Raw genomic sequence first — 20,906 nt, 5'->3', positions numbered from 1 at the left:
ACTGTTTTATCTTAGTTTAATGTGGTTTCAGTGTATTATGGTCACTTTCTTTGTAACAAGCATTAAAAAACTATGCTGATGTCTCGGTAGCTAGCTGGTTAACTTTTCCGTTCCACCTTAAATAGTCCAGCAGTTCTGATGTCTGAGGTGCCAGAATGTAACTGCTGCACCATTTAAGGTGGAACAGGAAAATTCAGACAAGAATATCTGACTTCAGCTTCGTATGACCAAAGAATTAGCAGTGACGAAAATAAATAATTGCCCCCCTCTTTGAAGGCACATGATCCCAGCCCAGCAGTGAGGAGCTGAACTTTACCCTCCTCTGCTGTCACTGCAGATGGCAGGGTCGCCTACAGAGCAGCGCTAGTAGAAAATGAAGTGATGTTTTTATTTATTCGAGGGTCCCATTTCATAAGTCTACCTCTACCTCCACTACCTCCATTCCAAGGGGTTAGGGTGACACACAAGGGGTAGGGGTAAAAAGAAGACTTGTGATTGGGACTAAATCTCCTAAACACTGTCCTAACTTTCAGATAAACTCCAGAGCATCTTAACCTCTGTTTTAACCATCTGTTTCTATTGTTTTGTGCAGTGACCGACGGCACAGTTCACTATAACTATGTTAGCATAATGTTGCTACATTTATCTACACTGAAGACGGGGCTTTGACTTGTGAGGGTTTTTAAAACAGCGTTTAAAAGCCCAGCGCTGCAGACACAACCTCCACTGTCCCCTCTTATTACTTTCATGTGTTATTGTTGATGAAAACATGTTAGAGACAATATTACAGTGATGGTGGTGAATAATGAGGAGATGGAGTGGAACGGGTGTCTGTTTATTAGGAGGAATAAAGTTAATGCGCTCGGCTAAAGTGGGAAATGAAACTGAAACTGAGAGCTGTGAAGCTCTGAAACAATATTATTAACTCACAGTTTATCTCACTTAGGTTTGGTTGACCTTTTTAAATGAGTGACAGCGGCTAATGTTAGCTGTCAGGGCTAACTAGCTTGATTATGTGTTTGTTTCAGCTGTGCATGTATGGTTGGTTGCTAGATAACAGACATGACAAGCCTCATCAAGTCAGTGGCTGCTACTTACCTTTCTGCTTATTACTACTTTATTACGCAGTAACTACAGTGAATTAAGCCTTTTCCAGAGTATGTTTTGTGTATTGCATGAATAAAAGTGCACATCATTTTATGCCATTATTTGCCCTTATTAAGCTTTATGAAGTCAGTCATTGATACTTCATTAAGCAGCAACTAGGTTGAATTTAACCTTATTTAATTCTGTAATATACATTATAACCTCATGCACAGCCCTTACCTGAGTACTGTGTGTATTAAGTGCTTTTTTCTTTTGATTCCTAACAACAGCTCAATAATAAATCTCTAAATGACAGCAAACTGGCCCTTTATTGTGAAGATTTCCCGTTAAGCTTTCTAGTCACAGCAGTTTAGCTCCACCCATTCAATCCGAAGTTATATGGAGCGTTTCAGCCAGAATTGCTTTTTCAATGACACACAATAACAGACAGACAAACATTTGCATATATCAGTCTTAATCTGAAAGGTATAGTATCAAAAACAGCTTGTTTAATATTAAAGCATACAAACAGGTCAGTAAATTTGTCGTTTGAAGATAAATTAGAACAACTCGGAATGTTTTTGGTGCATAAAACAAAATACAAAACAAATGTACACTCTTAAAAAAGACGGTTCTTTTACTTTGGAGTGTGGAGTATGAATTCCACAGGTTCCATGGTTCACTTTATTCAGCTCAGAAAGGGTTTGAACTTGGGAAGGAGCTAAATTAGATGGATGGAGTGCAGGGACTCCAGGCCAGTGTGTCCCTGTCAAATATAAGTGTTTTCCTGCTCAAACACACTTGCCAACTCATCAGCTCATTAAATGAGCCCTTCCTGAGATCACAATGGGTGTGTCAGAGCAGGAAAAGCACAAAACACTGCATCAGAGACTTCATGGCCAGGAAAGAGTAACACTGTTCTAGACTTACAGCATGTCATAACAAAACCTCACTCTATAGGCGACTCTATAGGAGAAGGAAATACATATTCAGAATTTTAATAGTGACATTTCAGTATAGGCAGATAATATGATTGGCAGTAGCTAATACACTATATTTCCAAAAGTTATTCAGTCACCCATCCAAATCATTGAATTCAGGTGTTCCAAACACTTCCATGGCCACAGGTGTATAAAGCCGAGCCCCTAGGCCTGCAGACTGCTTCTACAGACATTAGTGAAAGAATGGGTCGCTCTCAGGAGCTCAGTGAATTCCAGCGTGGTGCCGTGATCGGACGCCACCTGTGCAGCAAGTCCAGTCGTGAAATTTCCTCACTACTAAATATTCCACAGTCAACTGTCAGTGGGATTATAACAAAGTGGAAGTGATTGGGAACGACAGCAACTCAGCCATGAAGTGGTCGGCCACGTAAAATGATAAATCACTACAGACCTCCAAACTTCATGTGGCCTTCAGATCAGCGCAAGAACAGCATAGAGAGCTTCATGGAATGGGTTTCCATGGCCGAGCAGCTGCATCCAAGCCTTACATCGCCAAGCACAATGCAAAGCGTGGAATGCAGTGATGTAAAGAACCGCCACTGGACTCTAGAGCAGTGGAGATGTGTTCTCTGGAGTGACCAATCACGCTTCTCCATCTGGCAATCTGATGGATGAGTCTGGGTTTGGTGGTCGCCAGGAGACGGTACTTGTCTGACTGCATTGTGCCGAGTGTAAAGTTTGGTGGAGGGGGGATCATGGTGTGGGGTTGTTTTTCAGGAGTTGGACTCGGCCCCTTAGTTCCAGTGAAAGGAACTCTTAAAGCTTCAGCACCAAGAGATTTTGGACAATTTCATGCTCCCAACTTTGTGGGAACAGTTTGGGGACGGTCCCTTCCTGTTCCAACATGACTGCGCACCAGTGCACAAAGCAGGTCCATAAAGACACGGATGAGCCAGTTTGGTGTGGAAGAACTTGACTGGCCTGCAAAGAGTCCTGACCTCAACCCGATAGAACACCTTTGGGCTGAATTAGAGTGGAGACTGTGAGCCAGGCCTTCTCATCCATTATCAGTGTCTGACCTCACAAATGCGCTTCTGGAAGAACGGTCAACAATTCCCATAAACACTCCTAACCCTGTTGTAAAGACTTCTCAGAAGAGTTGAAGCTGTTATAACTGCAAAGTGTGGGCTGATATTAAACCCTATGGGTTCAGAATAGGATGTCAATCAATTTCATTGACATGTGAAGCCAGACGAGAGAATACTTTTGGAAATATAGTGTAATTAATTTTATGCTTATTACTACTTTATTAGGCAGTAATATTGTGAGTTAAGCATTTACCAGAGCATTCTTTTATGTTACACAAATAAAAGTAAGCATAAGTTTAGTTGCCCATTATTATAAGCTTATTTAGCCTTGACAAGCAAGTAGCTGTTACTTTACTTTCTGCTTATTATTAGTTTATTAAACAGTGAATTAAACATTCTCTAGGGCATTTATTGTGTATTACATTAATAAAAATGCACATCAATTTATATGTCTATTATTACGTGCTTATTAAGTCCTTTCAAATCAGTAGCTGCTAATTTACTTTCTGCTTATTACTACTTTACTAAGCAGTAATTACAGTTAATTAAACATTTCCTGGAGCATTTTTTGTGTATTGTGTGTAATAAACAAATAAAAATGTACATCTTTTTAGTTTGTAAAAAACAAGTATTTACCCATTATTATGGTTAATGTGGAGTCCATGCCATGCCATGAACATTACTTTACGAACCCTCCCTGTTTCTGTGCCTTTTCTCTGGATTTCCTTCATCACACATTATACTCTGATGTCTTTCTGATGGACAGATTGAAACATCCCTCATTACTGTAACGAGCTTGTTTGTTGATTTTGTCTCTGAAGTGATACGGTGGGCTAAAATATCAGGTCAAGAAAAAGTGAACTGAGCTTCCCTCACAGTTTGTATAGACCAGGACACGCTGGACTAAACGAAGCCTGTTCGTCTCTGTAGTTCCTCTGTATCTGAGAACATTCATAACACTGCAGTGAGAACCAGAGAACAAGGAGCTCTTTCTCTCCTCCTTTCTGTCTTTCTCTCCTTCTTTCTGTCTTTCTCTCCTTCTTTCTGTCTTTCTCTCCTCCTTTCTGTCTTTCTCTCCTTTCTGTCTTTCTTTCCTTCTTTCTGTCTTTCTCTCCTTTTTTCTGTCTTTCTCTCCTCCTTTCTGTCTTTCTCTCCTTTCTGTCTTTCTTTCCTTCTTTCTGTCTTTCCTTCTTTCTGTCTTTCTTTCTTTCCTTTTTCTTTTTTTCTATCATCCTTTCTTTCCCTTTTCTTTCTTTCTGTCTGTCTCATTCTTTCTTCATGCTTTTATCTCTTCAATTCATCTTTCTTTCTTTCTTGATGTATTACTTTCTCTGTGTGCCTTACTATCCATCTTTCTTTTTTGTTTTTCATTTATTCTTTCTTTTAATATGTCTTCTTTTCTTTCTGTCTGGCAGTCTTCCTGCCTGACTTCCTTCCTTCCTTCCTTCCTTCCTTCCTTTCTTTGCTTCTTTATTCTCTGTCTTTTCTTTTTGTTATGCATTCATCCTTTTTTTCTATCCATCTTTCTTTCAATATGTGTCTTCTTTTCTTTCTATCTGTCTATCATTCTGTCTTTCCGTTTCTCTTCTTATTTCTCTCCTCTTGCTTTATTTCATTCTCTCCCTTTTCCTCTCTGTGATGCACAGAGCTCCTCAGTATGAACTGTGTGTGGTGTTCCACTCTGTTGTCTTTGGTCATGTTCTCATACAAGACTCATCTCCCTCGGACTCGTCCCCCTCAAACTCATCTCCCTCGGTCTCATCTGCCTCGGACTCATCTCCCTCGGACTCGTCCCCCTCGGACTCATCTCCCTCAGACTCATCTCCCTCGGACTCGTCCCCCTCAAACACATCTCCCTCGGTCTCATCTGCCTCGGAATCATCTCCCTCGGACTCGTCCCCCTCAAGCTCGTCCCCCTCGGACTCATCTCCCTCGGACTCGTCCCCCTCAGACTTGTCCCCCTCAGACTCATCTCCCTCGGACTCATCTCCCTCGGACTCGTCTCCCTCGGACTCATCTCCCTCGGACTCATCTCCCTCAGACTCGTCCCCCTCAGACTCATCTCCCTCGGACTCATCTCCCTCGGACTCGTCTCCCTCAGACTCGTCTCCCTCGGACTTGTGGCCCTCAGACTCGTCTCCCTCAGACTCGTCTCCCTCGGACTCGTCTCCCTCGGACTTGTGCCCCTCGGACTCGTCTCCCTTGGACTCGTCTCTCTTGGACTCGTCTCTCTTGGACTTGTGCCCCTCAGACTCATCTCCCTCGGAATTGCCTCCCTCGGACTTGTGCCTCTCGGACTCGTCTCACCTGCACTTGTCCCCTTCGGGCTCGTCCCCTTCATGCTCGCCCCCCTCTGACTCGCCCCCCTCTGACTCACCCCCCTCCGACTCGTCCCCCTCCGTCTTGTCCCCCTCGGACTCATCCCCTTCATACTCATCCCCCTCAGACTCATCCCTGTCAGACTCGTCTCCCTCGGACTCGTCTCCCTCGGACTCGTCCCCCTCAGACTCGCCCCCCTCAGACTCGCCCCCTCAGACTCTCCCCCAAACAATAGATGGCATGTGAAACTGCTGCCAGAGGTTTAGCAAGAGCCTCTTTCGGACCATGACGGCGAGTTTGTGGGCAATTAACTTTGCAGAAAACCCTCAAAATGATGGAAAAACAAAAGACATAAATGCAGAAAAATGCCTTTAAAGCAGAGAGACTGAACGAGCGCGGAAGTCCTTTAACCGGGCGGCGGTGGGGATTATAGCTCATGACGTGATTTAGATGCCAGGGCGAGATTTGAGCTGTGTCATAAAGCAGTTCTGCCCTTTCACTTTATCCTCATACACCACATGTAGTCCATCAGCCAGGATGTGTTTGGTGTGTAAAGTTTTGCTCCTGTAGTTTTTCCACTGGAGCTCTGAGTTTAATGAAGCTTTTAGCCAGCATGCACAAACTGCATGGCTCATTCAGAATCACAACCCAAAGCCAACTTACTATAAACCAAACAATGTGCATCTATTTTTATTATTAAATTAAAACAAGAAATGATGAAGAACTAAGCAAATGTAACTCGTATTTTTTGGTGTATCTGTACTGAAGTTTTTTCATTTCTGGGCGACTTTTTCCTTTCACTCCACTACATTTCAGAGTCTAATATCCGACTTTTTCCTCCTACATTTTGAGAAATCTGTCGTTCCTTTTGGTTTCTGTGTGTATCAAAACGTAACATGTCAAAACGAAAGAAGCGCAAAGCCAGAGCACCAATCAGGGCCCAGCGGTCACTTTGTTAAGAGCTGGTTTTGACCTGTTGGTCATACCGACCCAGTGCAGCACGCAGTTCAACGTCAGCGCGGCAGCGTAAAACTTTGGGAGAGTCTGTTCAACATAAATGATGAACTAACCTAACTTTGTGTAAATAGAGCTCAATATAGAAATATGTCCACATATGCAGTCGAGACTGACGCGGCTTTTTTCTGAATTTCTACAAACACCATTTCATTTTATAGTAAATGAGTTTGGGCTGGTTTATGTTTATGAACAGACGCCTACAGATCAACATAGTAAAGGAGCTCATCTGTGATCCTGAGTTTAAAGCCAGTTTTTATTCATCTTAAACTTGGAACTAAGTTGTAAATAAATCTGAAACTGAAACTTTGCTTGTGTGTAAAAAGTGATTTCAGAGCCACTCGGTTCTCCCTGATGGAAACTGTTTACCTTCAGTGTTTTGTGCTTCTGATCATTTTAATAGACGTCAGCGTCACTAATTAATGACGTTCTATTAAAAGACTGGTTTACCAAGAGAGACGATGGAGGACTTTCACCTGAAATGAGTTCATGAAGCCAGTCTGGTTATAAAAATGATAACAGGACCAGATCAGAGCCAGAATTTCTCTTTTAGTACTTTTACTTTATACTTAAGTACATTTGAAGGTAAATACTTTAGTACTTTTACTCAAGTGGAGTGTTTTTTTGATGAAGCTTTCGAATGACAGAAATTGTAAAAGATGGCTTCAGTTGGGATTATGTTCATTATGTTTGGTTCATGTTCAATTGTAAAGGCTTTTTGGCTGCACGTCACACAAATCTTGTCTGGCTATTTACCTGATTTACCGAGATTCCTTTGTCTCCGACTTTACTTCTGCTTCTTGATGACTTAATCAGCTGCTTAGAAAGGTTATGATGGCAGCCAAGAAATCAATCTTGAAAGACTGGTTTGAACCTAATCTTTGTTTACCTCAGAAAGTTGTCTGAATATTTTCTAGACGCTGTTATGCTTGAGCGAGCGACAGCCGGGTTCTATAGCGCCAAGGCAGCAACGATTCGTTTATGGACTGATGTCATAGCAAAACCTTGTATCCTTAAAACTGTAACTTTACAGGAGAAGCAAAAAATACACTGTAATCTATAATGTAAGTGAATGGAACCAGACATTCGTCCAAGCAGTTTTGGGTCATTTCTTTTGGTCCTTTCATCATGAAATTTACACACAATATAAAGGGGAAAAGGTACTTTTATACTGTCAGAAATATATCTTTTTTTTTAGCTCCGCCTCCGGTCCTTCTCCTTTTGTGTCATGGGTTTTAAAGAATATCGATTGCATGTTAAATACGAAAAAAACAATAAAAAGAAAAAAAACATTCCAATAATCATAAAACTCAGATCTTTATATTTTGGAACCAGTGAAACAAATAATACCCACTGAAGCCATTGTTATATATGATATATTCAATAATGATAATGATAATGAAAAACAGTTTCCAGTCACCTCAGATGGAGGCATCCAACTCAGCTTCTGGCAGACCAATTTTTAAGTCCACCTTACCCTGAGGCAGGTCCTAGTGAGTCCCAGTGAGTCCCATTGAGTCCCAAGACCAAATGATACTGAGAACACTAGTGCCAACCAGTTTTGACTGCTAGTTTAGACAATGACCTTTTGCTGCATTTCCAACAAAGAAGGACACTGGGAAGTTTCTGACATCCAGCTGGAAAAACTGAAACTGAACAGCCACCATTCACTCAGAGCTCCAGCAGTGGTTCTAAGGTCTGATTGTGGAGCTTAAATCAGTTCTTCCAGGTGAAAAGTTGGTATTTGTTCCTTTTCATAACCGAATGTTTTAAGACAGACAGAACAGTAGAATAAAAGCCTGGAGGCGAGGCGGGGTGTGTGGAGTCAGTCCAGCTTAGAACAGATCATTTCAGTGGATTATGGTTCAGTTATGTTCCCTGACTAAAGGTCCTGAGATGGACCCTTGAGGGTCCCTCCCCAGTCACAGGTTAGTACCCTTATTTCTGAGAGTGGAGTAGTGACCATTCCTTTTGTATGTGACTTGCTGTTTGTATGATGTGAGTAAATGCAAGGGATGTTTGAATATTTGCAAAGCTAAATAGATCTGTATGCAATTTTAATCAAGCTGTGATTTCATTTTCAGCTCGAATGAATCGTGAACTGCTTTTGCCGACTTGCAAATGAATATCAAACAAAATTATAAAGAAATGTATAGACGCCTCAATAGCCACTTGACACTGGGCCTCCGATCCGTCTTGCTTCTGCAATTGCCAGCGAAATAAAATTTCTACTAGCTCCCCTATGGGGCTATTGTAGTATGTTAGCATTAAGCTAATGCTGATTCACAGTATTTTTTTAATTTTATTTTTTGCTCTAGATGAAATGCTGACGTTTGCAGCTTATAAACGACATTCCACATGTTTTATTTTACCCCCTGAACAAGCCGTGAGCCCGACGACCCAAAGTATTATTACTATTATTACACACTTCTATAACTGTACAAAGCTCAACTAGTTTCCACTGAAGTCCCTGTAGTTACTGAATAAGAAGTGTATGTAATCCGCCTTCAGTGCTAAGGGGTTAAAGCTGTGACAGATATTTTCAAGGTTATTTTATGTTGTGTCAGTTTTGCAGTGAATCTTTCAGTAAAGTGTTCTGGCTCAGGGCTGCTGCTGCTACAGCTTTCCATTCCTAACCACTCACTGAAACCTGGTTAGACTACAGCTCATATTCACAGTCAGTGATGTATCTAGAACTTCCAGAAGCTATTTATTGGTCCCATTATAAATCAAACCATGGCTGGTTGATTCTACTGTTGGTCTTAATTCTGTTAGTGGCTAATGTGACACGTTAGGTCTTCTTTTCAGCTCCTGAAGTCCTAGCCAATAGGACAGCTTGCTGGATCTACCTCGATACCACAGAGAACAAATCCTGGTAATTTACGGTTGATCGTTTCAAGAATTTAATCTGTAACAATTAAAAGAAGAATAGTACAATACTTTCAGATCTTTATATTACAGTTTTTCACAATGCTGTACACATTTGAGTTGATTCAGTCACCCGCTATAGTGTTTCTGTCTTTCCCTGGTATTGTGCTTTCCCAAGCCAAAGCCAGACAGATCCACACTCTGAGTGAGGTCATTGTGAGGTCACTTTCACGTATATGTACAATGCGTTGAGGTTTATGAGGGGATTGACAGTCCAATAACGCTTCACTCAGCATTTTACTCTCCAGGAAATGCGTTTCGTTCACTTTTATAGAGGGCCATATCATTAAGACCGGCCATTCCGGGTTAATAAGACTTTACATTAGAGGATATTTATTACGCGTAATGATGCTGTAATGGGTGGGATCCTTGTAAAGAAATGATTCCATTATTTTATTTTTACAACAGCAGTTTTAATTTCATTTTATCTCCATACAAGCAGGAGCTTCCCTCATTAATGTCCTCATTACTCACCACCATCTGTTATGTTCCTAAACGAATAGGTGATGGTTTAAACATATTACAGCGCGAGGTGCTGATTCGCTGCAGCTAGTTCATTTTACGTGCTACATTAGACGAAAGCAGTCCCTGTTACAGATGAGAGGTGCTGCAGTTCACTCAGCAGGTGCAGGACTCTCAGCTGGAGCATTTACCTCAATCAGGCCTAACATCATGACCACCTCCTCGTTTCTACGCTCATTGTCCATCTTATCAGCTCCACTTACTGTATAGCTGCACTTTGTAGTTCTACAGTTACAGACTGTAGTCCATCTGTTTCTCTGTTACCCTGGTCTTCAGTGGTCAGGACCCCTGTGGACCCTCACAGAGTAGGTACTATTTGGGTGGTGGGTCATTCTCAGCACTGCAGTAACACTGACAGCACGGTGGTGGTGTGTTAGTGTGTGTTGCGCTGCTCTGAGTGGATCAGACATTTTACACTTTATAAAGTAACAAAGACAAATTCGAGGGCGTGAACCATTTCCAGCGTGACGCCAGCTCTGCTGTTTTCTTTGTGCTGTTTTTTTCGATCCTTCAAGCATTTCTAGGCTGTATATGAAGGCTCCTTCACTTTGGAACGGTCTTCTACAACATAGCAGCTGAGAAATGCCACCTAGGCTTTGGAACGCAGCTTTAGTCTGTAGGTGGGGCCTCATTTTAGCCACGCCCCTGCGTTTTGATGAGCAGTTAGATTTAATTGTTTTGAAGTGAATGTGTCCCAAAGTCTGGAAATCAACGTGGAACAGTAAGAACGGTCACTGCTGACATACATTTTCTGCAATGAAGCAAACTTTGTGTTTTTGCATGAAAATAATGTAACTAAAATAATAATAATAATAATAATAATAATAATTGTTATTATTATTATTGTTGTTGTTGTTGTTGTTGTTATTGTTATTGTTATCATCATCATCATCATCATCATTATTATTATTATTATCACTAATATTAGTAGAATCTATCATATATTTTGGTAAGTTTGCAAATTTCAAAGAATGATCTTGTTCAAAGTTTGAGGTGCCCACAAGTTTGAGACACCTGCTGATCCTGCTGCCTGAAATGAAGGGTATTAATAGTGAGTTTTGTCCTCCTTTGCTGCAGTAACAGCCTCGACTCTTCTGGGAAGGCTTTACACTAGATGTTGAACATTACTGTGAGGGTTTGACTGAGCATTAGTGAGGTCAGGTGGTCAGTTCTGGATCACTCCAACTCATCCCAAAGGTGCTGGATGGAGCTTCCTCACTCCAGAGAACACAGTTCCAGTGCTCCACTGCCCAGTGCTGGGGGGCTTTATACCCCTCTAGCCCATGCTTGGCATTGAGTATGATGACCTTAGGCTCATGGATGGCTGCTCCAGAGAGTCCCATTCTATCGGTCAGTGCTTTTGTCATGGAGATGATTAAGTTATGTGTGCAATTCAGCCCTCGTGTCCGCACCTTAATGTGGCTGAATCATTAAGAGGGCTGTCTGGATACGTTTAGATGCACAGTGTCGGTCTGTGGAGCTGTGTGTGTGTGTGTGTGTGTGTGTGTGTGTGTGTGTGTGTGTGTGTGTGTGGGGAGCTGTGAGCTTAATGAGCGTTTCGACAGTAAAGTGTAAGATTGCAACCACGTCTGTTTCCTCAATCTTGGAAAAGTGTCTGGCTCTGTCTGCCATATGAGCATCTTACTGACGCAGCTATAGAAACCTGCACATGCACACGCCAGAGCGACGCCCCCTTCATTAAAGTCAACTTGAAGTCAAAAGTCATCTTTTTCACCTTATTATTTCATGTTTCTGCTCATATCAAGCACAAATCCTGATATCATATCATAATAAAGACAAAGTTCTTATTTTCCTCCAATCTTCTTTCACAGTATAATGTTTTGTACCTCGCCTCTAAAACATCTCTTGATTTTTGCTCCCATCACCGCGCACCAGTGGGCGGGGAAAATAATATCAACTAATTATTCCATGTTTTACCCTCGCCTCTGACCTCCTGTCACGAAGAGGAAATGTTAAGCTAGCTCAGAGGCCCTCCCTGATACCACGTTTCACTCACAAACACGTCACAGCACAGAAAACGAGTGAGTTATGATTTCCCGTCCACGCTGACTTTAATGAGGCAGAAGCTATTTTGTGAATGTCCTTGTCCTGAATTTATTACTCTAAACATTCTGTCACATGAAACCAAAATACTTAATACAAATTACACCAGTGAAAAATAAAGAATTGCAAGAATAACATCACATGCAAAAGACTTTTGTTGATTTTTTAAGTGAAAATAAGTAAATACATTCTTTACAGTCAACAAAACAGAATACGGTATTTTTCACCAAATTTTACTGCACAGTTTGTTCTTATTTGTTGCGTCTAACAAACAGGTAATCTATCTATCTATCTATCTATCTATCTATCTATCTATCTATCTATCTATCTATCTATCTATCTATCTATCTATCTGACCGTTCTCTGTAAACCCTAGAGATGGTTGTGTGTGAAAATCCCAGCAGATCAGCAGTTTCTGAAATACTCAGACCAGCCCGTCTGGCACCAACAACCACGTCACGTTCAAAGTCCCTTAAATCCCCTTTCTTCCCCGTTCTGATGCTCGGTCTGCACTTCAGCAGGTTGTCTTGACCACCTCTACAGGCCTAAATGCACTGAGTTGCGGCCGTTTGATTGGCTGATCAGCTATTTGTGTTAAGAAGCAATTATTGTACCTAATAAAGTGGCCGGTGAGTGTATATATGAGTGTGTAGATATAGATATATAAATAAAATAAAATAAAATAAAATAAAATGGTGTTCTGTGACTTTTGACTCACCCTGCATATATATATATATATATATATATATATATATATATATATATATATATATACATATAGAGAGAGAGAGAGAGAGAGAGAATATAAACTTGCCTATGCTAGTTGATTACATGTCCAGGAGTCTTTACGTTGTGAGGGTTTACAGCCTTTGTAAACCCTCACAATGTAAAACTCAAAAGGAAATGGGCCCTTTAATAACATTCTCATTCTAAGTAATTATGAAGCATTGCTATTGATCCATTCATCATGAAATACTCCCACAGTGTAAAACCCCCAGGCTGTGATATGAAGGCAACAGTTTGTCTGTGTGTGAGTAGGTGGATCTATAATTGTATGCACATGTTTAAATAACTTCCCCATTCTCCACAGAGACCACACTCTGCACACAATTATTTATTTACTGAAATTAACATATTGAGGGGAAAAAGGTCAAATGTGCTCTGTGCAAAAGTTACAGCTTAACTTATATTTCGTGTTTATTTTTTTTTTTACTAATATGTTAAACTAAAATATGTTAAAGAACATAAATCGATCCATCCATCCATTTTCTAAGCCGCTTCTCTGTCAGGGTCGCGGGAGCCTATCCCAGCAGTCTTCGGGCGAAAGGCAGGATACACCCTGGACAGGCCGCCAGTCCATCGCAGGGCAGACAGACAGACACAGACAGTCACTCACACCTAGGGGCATTTAGCACGTCCAATTGGCCTGACTGCATGTCTTTAGACTGTGGGAGGAAACTGGAGAACCCGGAGGAAACCCACACAGACACAGGGAGAACCCCAGTCACCCGACAGGGGAATTGAACCCAGACCCTCCTTGCTGTGAGGCGACAGCGCTACCCGCCACGCCACTACATAAATAGATAATTGCAGAAAAAGTAAACAGATAGATAGATGGATGGATAGATAGAGAGACAGAGAGCGAGAAACAGTGACAGACACAGTTTGGTGGCTTTCATTCAGGGACTTCACCTTTGTTTCCTGTGAGAGATCATATATATATATACAGTACTGTGTGAAAGTCTTAGGCACCCAAGACACATTTTCAAAATCTGTTTATTTGTGTAGTTTGTGTTTATTTGCTGAGAAAATTCTTAATATTTGAATAAACAAAATTGATAGAATATTAATTAATAATGATTTTATATAGTGATTTTCTGGATGTTGGTGTGTTTGTTTAACCATCTCCAAGCCGCTCCTCGAGGAAGTCCAGTATTATATGTAGTTATAAAGCAGCTCCTGGTTTGACCAATCAGTGCTCAGTAAATTGAGCTCATGATGTAATTGATGATATTAACGAGTCTCTGTGGCGGCTGTGAAGGTGTCCAGGAAAAATATGGACCCGAGAAATTCTCGTTACTTTTTATTGTTTTTCTGTTGATTTGAATTATCAATACGACTTTATTCTAATGTATATTGTGATAAACTCACTGCTGAGGTCGACTGTTTAAAACCTTCACACAGTGCTGTATATATAAACGACTTATTTTCACTTAGAACATGAATACAAAACGAAATGTAACTGTGGTTGTTCAAAATTTTAGATATATTGTGGAGACTATAGCAACCGTGTGGAAACCTAAATATTCAGGCGACCAGAACATTATTCAGTTTTTTAGATATTCGCTGTCAGAAATAAAGGATCTGTGCAGGAACATCTTTCATTCATCAAGGTATAAACACTGTAAATGTTCCCTCAGAGCTCCAGCAGTGGTTCTAAGGTCTGATTGTGGAGCTTAAATCAGTTCCTCCAGGTGAAAAGTTGGTATTTGTTCCTTTTCATAACCGAATGTTTTAAAACAGAGCAGTAGAATAAAAGCCTGGAGGCGAGGCGAGGCGGGGTGTGTGGAGTCAGTCCAGCTTAGAACAGATCATTTCAGTGGATTATGATTCAGTTATGTTCCCTGACTAAAGGTACTGAGATGGAGCCTTGAGGGAACCACCCCAGTGACAGGTTAGTACCTTTAGTTGTGAGAGTGTATGCGTAAATGCATATGCACATCAGCTCTGAAGAGTACAACCCACACCACGTTACATCACTGTACAGTCATCTCTAACACATACACACATAACCAGAATTCGTCTGAGACCCGTCACCTGCACTTCTAATATAACTAAACACGACCTACATATTAAAACCTTTAAAGCGACCAGATTGTATTTTTCTTCTTAGTCCACTTATGATGTTTGTGTGGCTTTATACACAAAACCCAGTTTTCATTTTCCGGCCTCTCTTTATCCCTTAGAATTAAACAGGCTGTTTTTGTTACTGTGCCTTTAAGACCGATATGTGTAAATGATCTATGTTCTGATTAGTTCAACCCCCTTCAAATTAAATGTAAATGGGTGGGGCCAAGCTGCTGTAGTGGATATGTGAACTGGAATTGGCATTTATGACATCACAAAAACATCGCATTCAGCGTGTGGGTCTTTTACTGCCCTGTTGTGGCTCCACAGCAGAATTAGATTTGTTGACCCTTACAGTAAATAAATAATCCTCCCTTACAGTAAAATAAAGCTCTGCTGACTGTCCTTTTGTTGAAAGGACAATATGGCTGTTCTTAAGAGTTGCTGACCCGTGGACTGGAGAGTGAGTGGGAGTTGTGAAAGTTTAGCATTGCTTTTATAAAAAAAATAATCCTCTGTTACAGTGAAATAAAGCTCTACAGTAAATGGTCTTAAACGCTGGAGTTAATGTAGAACTACTGATTCACCCTTTAACCTTGAAGACTGGCGCCAGACTGCTGATCATCATAGCAACACAGACAACAATCTCGCCCAGCTACTAGACAACGAAACGGCAATCAGAGATGTTTAAGATGATCAATAATTCAGAAATGAAAGGGCTTATTTGTGTTTATAGTCACTCCAGCTGGTTTCCTGATACGTTTAATCTGCAACGAGAAACTGACAAACACTAAGCAGTCGCTAAGCTGAAGGGACTTCTTGTTCACCAGCTACTTGTCTAAAATCTTTGCGCTCCACCTTAAATGCAGCATTTACATTTTGCCACCTCAGGCACCAGTTAAGGTGGAACGGGGAAATTCAAACAAGACGCTGGTGAATGAGAAGCGACTTCAGCCTCATAACATGTTGAACGTTGAGAGACATTTTACAAGAAACTTTTCCTGCCGGTGTCCTGCCAGAGAGGCGAGAAAAGCCAGAGGTGTCAAATTCAGGTCCAGAAAGTAAAAGTCCTTCCCAGGATTTTGTTCCAACAGGCTGGCTTCTCTAGTTAGATCACACCACCAGCAGAGCTGTCCAGCCTGTTGGAACAAAATCCTGGGAAGGACTTTTACTTTCTGGACCTGAATTTGACACCTCTGAAGCGACTACAGCTGAGCTAAAACAGATTCTGCGTTTTCGTTTATATTTTTAGCCTATATTAGTACATCAGCACACACTGAGACATAGTTACAGCTGAGATGGTGAAATGGACATAAAATGTTGTGGCTCCCAAAGTAGCTGGATTTTTGTTAAAAGGACAATACGGCTCTTCTTAAGAGTTGCTGACCCATGGACTGGAGTATACACACCTATGTATGTGTATATATACGTTGACACACCCGTTAATTTGGTTACAGACACTGATGTCTCTGCAGTGTTATATGAAACACACAGACAGTGATATAATTTATTACAGTGTACACAGTGCACAAGCAATATAAGCACAATTATACACTCAGTTGCTTGTTAACACAAATAGCTCATCAGCCAATCACACGGCCGCAACTCAATGCATTTAGGCATGTAGAGGTGGTCAAGACAACTTGCTGAAGTGCAGACCGAGCAAGGGGTACCTAATAAAGTGGCCGGTGTGTGTGTATAGACAATGTACATATTATTTACAGATAAACAATACACAATATACAAGCAACTTAAAATTAAATAGGGAAAAGCGTTATATATGGGTGTGTGTGTTAGTGCAAACAACAGTCCTGTACATCATGTATGGGAATTAAATAATGACATTAAACATTCATAAGTCAACCGTATGAAAACGGTGATCAGTAATTTTGTATGGTGATTGATTATAATGAGGTCATACAGTCATATAGGACAGTGTAAATTGTTCAGTGTCTCTAGTGTGGAGGCTTTGCAGAAAGATTAATGTCTCCTTCAGTTCATAACTGAGAAATAAATGATGGTTTCTGTGCTTAAGTGATGTATGTGTTTAATATTTTGGAGTAAATAGAATAGATGTAAACGGAGAAACCCAGCTTAAAGCTCATTTAAATGTATGTTTGCCTTTCCTCTGCTTTATATACGCTGCATGTTTAATATGCGGTTAAAGTGAATAATTTAGGAAGTGGGTGGGCCGAGTGTCGAGTAGCTGTTCACTGAGAGAGTTCCACACTGCGAATGCTGTCCTGCCTGTGTGTGTGTGTGTGTGTGTGCGCGCGCCACACCCACAGATACACACATCAGCAGCATCACTGAGGTTTCCTGTTGGTGCTGTTCTTCTCGCCCTCAGAGACTGAGATGTTCAGGCTGAAATCTTCACTACTTCCTGTCAACTCTCACTTCTCACTCTCGCTTTCTTATTTTTTTCTCTAAAACTCTCTCCTCCCTCGATCTCTCACTCTGTTTTTCTCCCTGTGTTTTATTTCAGAGCAGCTCGCCTCTGTTTACAAGTGAGCAGATTGGATGTAATTATTGTTATGTCTGTCTGTCTGTCTGTCTGTCTGTCTGTCTGTCTGTCTGTCTATCTATCTATCTATCTATCTATCTATCTATCTATCTATCTATCTATCTATCTATCTGTCTGTCTGTCTGTCTGTCTGTCTGTCTGTCTGTCTGTCTGTCTGTCTGTCTGTCTATCTATCTATCTATCTATCTATCTATCTATCTATCTATCTATCTATCTATCTGTCTGTCTGTCTGTCTGTCTGTCTGTCTGTCTGTCTGTCTGACTGTCTGACTGTCTGTCTATCTATCTATCTATCTATCTATCTATCTATCTATCTATCTGTCTGTCTGTCTGTCTGTCTCTGTCTGTCTATCTGTCTGTCTGTCTGTCTGACTGTCTGTCTGTCTGTCTGTCTGTCTGTCTGACTGTCTGTCTGTCTGTATGTCTGTCTGTCTGTATCTCTATCTATCTATCTATCTATCTATCTATCTATCTATCTATCTATCTATCTATCTGTCCATCTATCTATCTGTCTGTCTGTCTGTCTGTCTGTCTGTCTGTATCTCTGTCTGTCTGTCTGTACATCTATCTATCTATCTATCTATCTATCTATCTATCTATCTATCTATCTATCTATCTATCTATCTATCTATCTGTCTGTCTGTCTGTCTGTCTGTCTGTCTGACTGTCTGTCTGTCTGTCTGTCTGTCTGTATTTCTGTCTATCACCTTTGAGTTTAACATGACCCAACCCCCCACACGCTCACTCACACTTTTTCACACACACACTCACACACACACTTACACATACACACACACACACTTTGTGAAATCCCCACCCATACTGACAACTATTCTCATACATTCAACCACAGTACACTTACATGCACCACTATAACATATATAAGTGCAATATAAGTGACTTATATGGAGTTATATGCAAACGTTTGGGCACCCTTGGCCAAAATACACATTTTTTTAGCTGCTGTAAACTATTAAAAACAACTTTTTATCTACAATTGTTAATGCACTGTTTGATTATTTGATTATTTGAACTGAAAATATTAACTTGGCACAAAAAGTTTGAACATACTAATTAGTCAGTAATTAGTAACACCCTTTTTTTTTACAGCTTGCAAACACTCTTTATAACCAGCTAGGAGTCTTTCTGCTCTCTTTTCAGGAATTTTCACCCACTTTTCATCACAGATCGCTTCTAGTTCTGAGATAACCTTGAGCAGCCCTGCATGCTCATCATGTTTAAGATCTGCCCACAGACGTTCATTGATGTTCAGTCAGAGGACTACAGGGGTCTCTGCACAGTTTGCATAATACGCTGCAGTCTCAGTACATCAAACGTTAATTTCAGGCGCATTATGGGGGAATTTTGCAGCCATATCAATGCACATTTTGCGCTGTGTGTTTGTGTGACTGAAACAGAGAAACAGAATCTGCTGTAGTGTGTTGAATACATTTCTCACCACGTAGAAATCAAAGTGAAATAATCAGGCCACAGATTATTTATTCATCTTATTCTCAACCTGGGAAGAATCAGCTGGAAAAGTCTGGGTACAGATGTTTTCCATATCCAAGTCACTCGGCACCTGACGGCACCTTTCAGTGACGAGTGTCACAGAGTCACTTGTTTGTTTTGGTGTGTGTGTGTGTGAGAGAGAGAGTGTGTGGTGTGTGGTGTCTGCGCTGCCAGTAAGGGCTCAGAAATTTGAGATGGTGGGTGGTAGAATAAGCGATGTAGGCGAAACAGCAGGCTTTTTATCTTCATGCTCTAAATAAGCTCTGTGAATGTGAGCCAGCTTCACAAAGCCCAGAATCTTCCTCCGCCGAACATTGTGCTGGCGACGCATGCGTAAGATATTGAGTTTAAATGTAAATATTTTTTGCAGCCATTTGAGATCAACAATTTTCAAATTCCATCTTAATGCAGAGAAGCTTGAGTCCTTCAAATACCTTGGCATTGTACTGGACAATAACCTCAGATTCATTCAACAGACCACGGACACCTACAGACGCTGCCAACAGAGACTTACAGTCATCCGTAAACTGAAACATCTGCCTGTTCAAAGCCATCTCCTCCTTTCCTGCACCATAGTATCACCGAGCCAGTCCTTCTGTATGGTGCCATCTATTTTTCCAATATGCTTACAGCTTTCAATAAGAATACATTCAGAAAGGTAACTAACCTAGTCAGAATCAGATTTATCTGCAGTTATCGGATTATTCAAATGGTCATGTCTCCAGATCAGAGTAAGGTCTAGGTATCCGATTAAGAAAGCCGATAAAGAGAGCCATAGATTTCTCAGTGCATGTAAACTCTTACTCTGATTTCTTTCGTTTTTTCGTCTTTTCACATGTGCGAAAACAGAGAACGGTACTGGAAATAAGTAAGCAGAGTTACTGCGAGACGCAGCAAAACACCTTGGAGTGACACTGAAACCAAATACATGCATGCTCCTCTATGAGTTTTATGTTTACATCACATCTACTTCTCTGTGTTTATTGGCTGGTTCTGATTACAGTCTGACTCATGGAGGCCCGGAGATTCCTCATTATCTGATTACTCAAGTTCATGCTAACACATTGATCGGATTACTGACAAAATCTGATTTTCTGCAGTTATCGCATTATTAAGTGCATGTAAACACACTCAATGTTAGTCCCACCTCCAACTATCCAAATGTCTCACCACATCACTGACCCACAAAGCTGACACACAACCCGAGAGCACAACAAATTCACCCACATACTTAACAGTTGGTATGGAGTTCCTTTATCAAATGTTCATTTTCCCCCCAAATGTACTTCTGGAGATTGCAGCCAAATAAAGAGTCACATATGGTCTTGAATTGGAGCTCCGAAGTGATGCAACCATCTAAGCATTGGCCCTGTCATCAGGAGATTGCGAGTTCGATCCCTGCTGATCCTACAGCCATCCGTGGCCAGGAGTCCAAGAGAGCACAACTGGCCTCGCTCTCTGGGTGAGAACGATGATCCCCAGCTCCCCCACCCCTCAGCATGATGTCAGCCAGCGCAGGTGTCTGTGAGCTGATGTAGCAGAACTGTTGGTTGGCATTCTCCTCCAAGCACGTTCAGCTGTCCAGTCCAGTGTGAGCGGCAGTTAAAAAAAAACGCCCAAGGTAAGGGGCCGAACCCAACTCCTGAAAAACACCCCCACACCATGATCCCCCCTCCACCAAACTTTACACTTGGCACAGTGCAGTCAGACAAGTACCGTCTCCTGGCAACCGCCAAACCCAGACTCGTCCATCTGATTTCCAGTTGGAGAAGCGTGATTGGTCACTCCAGAGAACACGTCTCCACTGCTCTAGAGTCCAGTGGTGGCGCTTTACACCACTGCATTCCACGCTTTGCATTGAGCTTGGTGATGTAAGGCTTGGATGCAGCTGCTCGGCATGGAAACCCATGGAAGCTTTCTATGCCGTTCTTGAGCTGATCTGAAGGCCACATGAAGTTTGGAGGTCTGTAGTGATTGACGCTGCAGAAAGTTGGTGACCTCTGCACACTATGCCCCTCAGCATCCGCTGACCTGCTCGGTCATTTTACGTGGCCGACCACT

This window comes from Pygocentrus nattereri, chromosome 16 (assembly GCF_015220715.1).
Source record: "Pygocentrus nattereri isolate fPygNat1 chromosome 16, fPygNat1.pri, whole genome shotgun sequence".
NCBI classification, from domain to species: Eukaryota; Metazoa; Chordata; class Actinopteri; order Characiformes; family Serrasalmidae; genus Pygocentrus; species Pygocentrus nattereri.
The sequence above is the reverse complement of the archived record's forward strand: the minus strand, read 5'-3'. Positions refer to the sequence as shown.